Source organism: Chrysochloris asiatica, unplaced genomic scaffold (assembly GCF_000296735.1).
Source record: "Chrysochloris asiatica unplaced genomic scaffold, ChrAsi1.0 scaffold00085, whole genome shotgun sequence".
NCBI classification, from domain to species: Eukaryota; Metazoa; Chordata; class Mammalia; order Afrosoricida; family Chrysochloridae; genus Chrysochloris; species Chrysochloris asiatica.
The window spans coordinates 12540897-12546594 of NW_006408603.1; the positions used below are offsets into that span (position 1 = coordinate 12540897).

Consider the following 5698-nt stretch of genomic DNA (forward strand, 5'->3'; position numbering starts at 1 on the left):
GGATAAGCACTAGAGTGCTTACCATGGTTACCACATCAAACCCACAGTGGCTCCAGGGGAGAAAGATGAGTCTGTCTCCTCTCATAAACATTTGTAGTCTCAAAAACCCTACATAAAGTTGCCATGAGTCAGAATCAGTTCAATGGCAGTAGGTCTTTTGGTTGGATCTTGATTCTGAAAACAAATCTGATTAAAACCTTTAATTACTCTTCATGGCCCTTTGGGGCCTAGCAAGTGATTGACCTTAAGTAAGTGTTCAGTGTTTGCATACATGAAACAGACGTTAGAATTCACACAGGAAGGAATAAGAAAGTTTATGCTGACATGAGGATAGGAAGAGGTATAAGACGAATACAGCATTATTTTTAAAACATTGTAAGGAAGCAAAGCCTTCCATGGAAATCAATTACTAAATAAGTAAAATTTTCATCTACACATCATTGAGGAAAACAGCTGAATTAGATCAAAAAGATCACATTAGACTATTATCTTCTCAAGGACATAAAAGAGCTCTGTATCTTAAACATTTCAATTTGCTTCACAATGTTAAAGAAACCTGGACTTATTTTACACTTTCACCCATCTTGCACAGTTTGAGTATTTGTTTGAAAATCCCACAAATACTTTTTAAAGATTAAGAAATATGTATTTATAGAGTGTGTCTACTTATCCAGTGTATATGTAGGAACTTTTTTTCCCATTAAAATTAGCTCAAGGACTTTATTTAGCTTGCCAGCACATTCAAGAATATATCTGTTATATCACTAGAGTCTTAATATTATGATTTCCTTATGAAAAGAACTGTCATTCGCTTGAAGCTTCTCCTTCAAAGATCTTTTTATGTGAAGCATAAAAACTTGCTTCCTGAAACATTATTCTTTTTGTTTATGAAACTCCATTGCAAACTATTATCCTCCTGTCCACAGAGGTGAATAAATACACAAACAATACAAAAGTAAAGATATAGGTCTTCCAAGGATACTAATCAACCATTTTTTTCCTAAGAGAAATGAAACATATTTAGGATCTATTTCAGAATCGTATCAAAAGATACATATAATGGGGCTTTATAAAGTTCATGGAAAAAATGAAATGGAAAGATAATGGAATTTTCCATGAACTCTTTATTTTCAATCTGTATTTTCACTCCCCCTCTTCCACTTTCTTTTTCTGAGAGATTATACTACAGGGGAGGGCAATATGTATTTTGAAACTGCTCCCAAGGTGATTCTGATCCTGCCCTCTTCTGTAAAATAACCGACTTAGGTTGTTGGATATCAGAGTTTTGTATTTCACAGGCCATGGGCTTTTCATTTTTTATTGTGAATTCTATAATAGGGTCCTGTTGTGGCCCTATGGGTTATCATACTGGAATGCAAAGTTGGTTTGAACCACAAAGTCGGCAGTTTAAGCTCACCATCTGCTCCTTGGAAACTCTATACAGGGTCGCTGTGAGTTGGAACTGACTCGACATCACTTAACAGCAACAACATAGTGTTACTGGCTTTTAATATTGATCAGTAAGAAAAATAAAATAAAATAAAGAACATAAAAAAGAACCCAAACAAACCCTGCTATATATTTTCACCACTTCTGCCAACAAGAAAGTAAATGCTAATAAAAAAGTGTAAATAGACCATACTTCCAGAATAAGGAATACTTATTTAAATAAAATAAATTGCACTTAATAAAAGAAACGTATCACTTCGTTCTCACTTTGCAGGGACCATTGAAAAGATCATATTGAACTTTGTCTGTCTTTGAATCTGGAAGTCATTGTTATCAGCTAGATATGTTATCGGCTTCCTTGCAAAGAAAGTTATAATTTGCTGTGTTTACACTTTATTTTAATTTGTTATTTTAAAGCTTTGATTTCCATTTATGTCATAGCAGCCTATGTTGGTTCAATTAAGAATGTCCTTCTCTATTTTTCTCTGTTCTGCTCCAGGGGAATCATCCTTAACTGCAAAGAATTCATGACATTACATCTGATGGTCCTTTCTTTCTGTCCTTCTTCCAGTGGCAGGTTTTAAACCCTTTGATGATTCAGCTTTATAATATTAAAAGTTCCATTTAAAATCCTTCAAACTTAGAGTTTTAGGAAATAGCTAGATGTGTGGGGAGGAAAGAGAAGAATCTATTAAAATCTGCAATCCTCTTAGTGACCCATTCATTGAGTCTCTTAACAAATCTATTCAAGTTTTTCCCTCTGCAGAAAACAAAGGCAAAAGCAAATGCAAAATTAAAACCCTATCATGGAGACCGTGTGTTTCCAAAACGGCGGCAGCGATGGATGTGGATATCCCGAGCGGCACCAACAGCAGCGCGGGCAAGAAGCGCTTTGAAGTGAAAAAGTGGAATGCAGTAGCCCTCTGGCCTGGAATATTGTTGTTGATAACTGTGCCATCTGCAGGAACCACATTATGGATCTTTGCATAAAATGTCAAGCTAACCAAGCATCTGCTACTTCAGAAGAGTGTACCGTTGCGTGGGGCGTGTGTAGCCATGCTTTTCATTTCCACTGCATCTCCCGCTGGCTCAAAACACGGCAGGTGTGTTCATTGGACAACAGAGAGTGGGAATTCCAAAAGTATGGGCACTAGAAAAAGTAAATTCTTCTATCAAGCTTAAGTATTTTGTTATTTGTTTAATGACTTGCCCTCCTGTTACTTAATTATAAATTAGAACCATGTCTTTTCTGCTTTGTCTTTTCATTTTGTTGTGTTCATGCAGCCATATTGTATCCTGTCAAATAAAGTCCAGGTGGAATTTAAAAAAAATCAACAAACCCTATCATGACAAATATAAGAAGCATCCCACCCAGAAATAAGCCTTCCTAAGAGGAATATTATAAAGGCTACTTACTGTGTGCACTCTGAGCACTAGAATCTCAAATCTAACAGCTAAGTGAGCTCCAGTAGTTCAGGTAACTCTCTTTTATAGTACCATTGGGGACTCTTTATTTAGAATGTAATGAATATGGAACTAGGACCAAAGCTTCATTCTGTATTGATAACTGTATCCTATATTTTATTTTAAAAATATGCATGTGTTATATGTATGATTTTTTGTTCAAATCGGGCAACTCCTTCAAGAGTAAATTGCCCATGCATGTTATATGCATGTGTGGTTACTTACACGGGTACATTATGTGTGAAAAATATGATACTGTTTACCATACAGAAAACAAACATTCAAGGTTATGCGAGAGTTCTAAAGTCAGCTTTTTTCCCCCCTCTCTTCAATAATTGATTACTAAAATCTTTGAACAAGTGTAGCTGAAGGGATATCTCTGTCCCTGTCTGCAGTTCCTCTGTTCATGACTACACATCCACCCAGGGTGGTCAGACTTATTCTACTAAATCTTAGATTTTTGTTTATGTACTATCTCAAAGAGTAGTCTTGAGGCACCAACTCCTTAACAATTTGTTTCCCTGGAAGGCTTTGTCTCCTATAAACATTCTTGGTTATTGTGAGTTGGTATGTATTATATACAGCTGTGTGTGTCTTTTTTAAATGAGCATTTTTAAGGGTCTCTTCCTTCTGCACACTGACTCAATGGTTTGTGAAGCAGCAGGATTAAGTCCCTTTTGATAGAAGGAATGACTTCCTATTTCAATGGGAACTGAAAACAGATTCACTCATTTGTGTAGGACCATTATTACATCTATGCAATAATATTAAATGTTGCTCCTCCCACCCACCCAACTGCTCAGATAGTAGTTTTAGTGGTAATAATGATTTTATTAACCATGTTACTATAAAAAAAAAGCTTTTCATCACCAGCCACTAACAGCCAACACTCAAAGACAAGTCTCAGAGCAAAGAGCAAAGCATTTATTTTGTATGGATATACAGGAAGACAGGAGATTAAGAACCTCCCAGATCTGCCTCCTACATGGAAAATGAGAAAGGGAGACATACACAGATCTTGGGCCTGGGGTAGGAGCCTGAGAGATTTTAGGAACTTCTTTGTTGCTCATTTTAACTCAGGTTGTGCTGACTGTACCAGACATGTTGTTTGCAACAGTTACTATTAATTTTTTCCTAGCAGTGTTTATCAGTGTCTTTCACAAGAGATGTACAACTGTTTTTCTTTATTTCTGTAATAGTTGTCAGAGATAGGTTTGACTATCAATTGAAAGAAGAAATGATGCATCGTTAAAAAGAAGGTTTAAGTAAGGAGTTGTTGTTGTTGTTAAGTGCCGTCGAGTCAGTTCTGACCCATAGCGACCCTGTACAGGGTTTTCGAGGGTGTAAATCTTTACGGGAGTAGAAAGCCTCATCTTTCTCCCGTGGAGTGGCTGGTAGTTTCGAACCGCTGACCTTAAGGTTTGCAGCCCGATTCGTAACCAAGTAAGGAGTAGTAATTGATTATTGCCATTGGTTAGGGAGGGCTGAGGCATGGTTAGGAGTGATTGATTATGAAGAACATGTAGGGAGGGAGTTACATTATAACTATAGCTGTTATGCTGGGATATCTGTTTGAGCCTCATTTTACTTTGGCCAAGTTAAAAACCTTTTCAATACCCTCAGTTCCTCAATGCTTCATTTCAACTACAAGTATTTCTATAGCACTTATTATGAGTCAGCTTTCTAAGGCTTTATGTTTATGAACTAATTTAATATTCAAATAATCCTCTAATTAGATGCCATTGCACTGATATCCTGCCTGGACAGCAGCTGGGGACACCCCACAGGTGTAATTAAAAATCATAGGGGTAAAACAGCCCCGAGACAGTCTGGGAAATACTTGGTTCAAATTCTAAGTAAAGATGTAGTAAAAGCCAGGTGGGTTGGCTTTTCTTTTTGTTTTTTAAATTTTTATTGTGAATTGAATGAAGGTTTGCAGAGAAGATCATTAGTTTTATATTCAATAAATCATATACTTTGCTTCATCTCAGTGATTGCAATTCCCTCCACGTAACAACCGCCCTATGGTTCTTATATCCATTCCACCCTCCTGTCCATCTCTTTTTGACCTTTTCTTTTTCTTTTTGACATTGCATGTTGCTGTCCCCACTATATAATTATCTACTGCTTGACTGGAAATGAGGGCATGCAGATGAGTTAGGTTCCAGATTTGAACGATGGTTCTATTGTTGTTGTTGTTGCTGTTAGACACCACCAAGTTGGTTCTGACTCATAGTGATCTTCTATAGGGTTTCTGAGGAGTGGATGGTGAGTTTGAACCACTAACCTTGCAGTTCAAATTGACCTTGAAGTAGAGTGCTTATCTTATGGTGCCATACCAGGACTCCATGGGTCATAGTAAACCTGGTCTTTTCTTTAATTATAATGAGTTTTGTTCCACATTTCCCCCCATTCTATCTGGGACCTTCTAATGTGATCCCTTTCAGAACAGTGGAGAGTGGTATCTGGGCACTATCTTGTGCTTCTGGTCTAAGCCTCAGGGAGATTGGTGTTCCATTAGTTCACTGGATTAATTAATTCCAAACATGTTCACTTTTCATCATTTTTCTTTCTTTCACACATGGAGAGACCAATAGTTGCACTTTAGATGCCACTCATGAGCTTTTAAGGTCCTAGTTGCTACTCACCAAAGTAGGACGTAGAACATTGCCTTTCTGAACTATGTTATGCCAATTGACCATGGTGTTCCCTGAGACTATGGTCCTGAATACCCAGACTCAGCAACTGGTTGCCTCAAGATGTTTGGTAATGTCTAAGAAATTGT

At 37.1% G+C, this 5698-nt stretch overlaps 1 pseudogene; it reads left to right on the top strand.

The window, feature by feature from the left end:
• Positions 1 to 2112: 2112 nt before the first annotated feature.
• Positions 2113 to 2603, top strand: LOC102820782 (annotated as a pseudogene).
• Positions 2604 to 5698: the final 3095 nt, after the last annotated feature.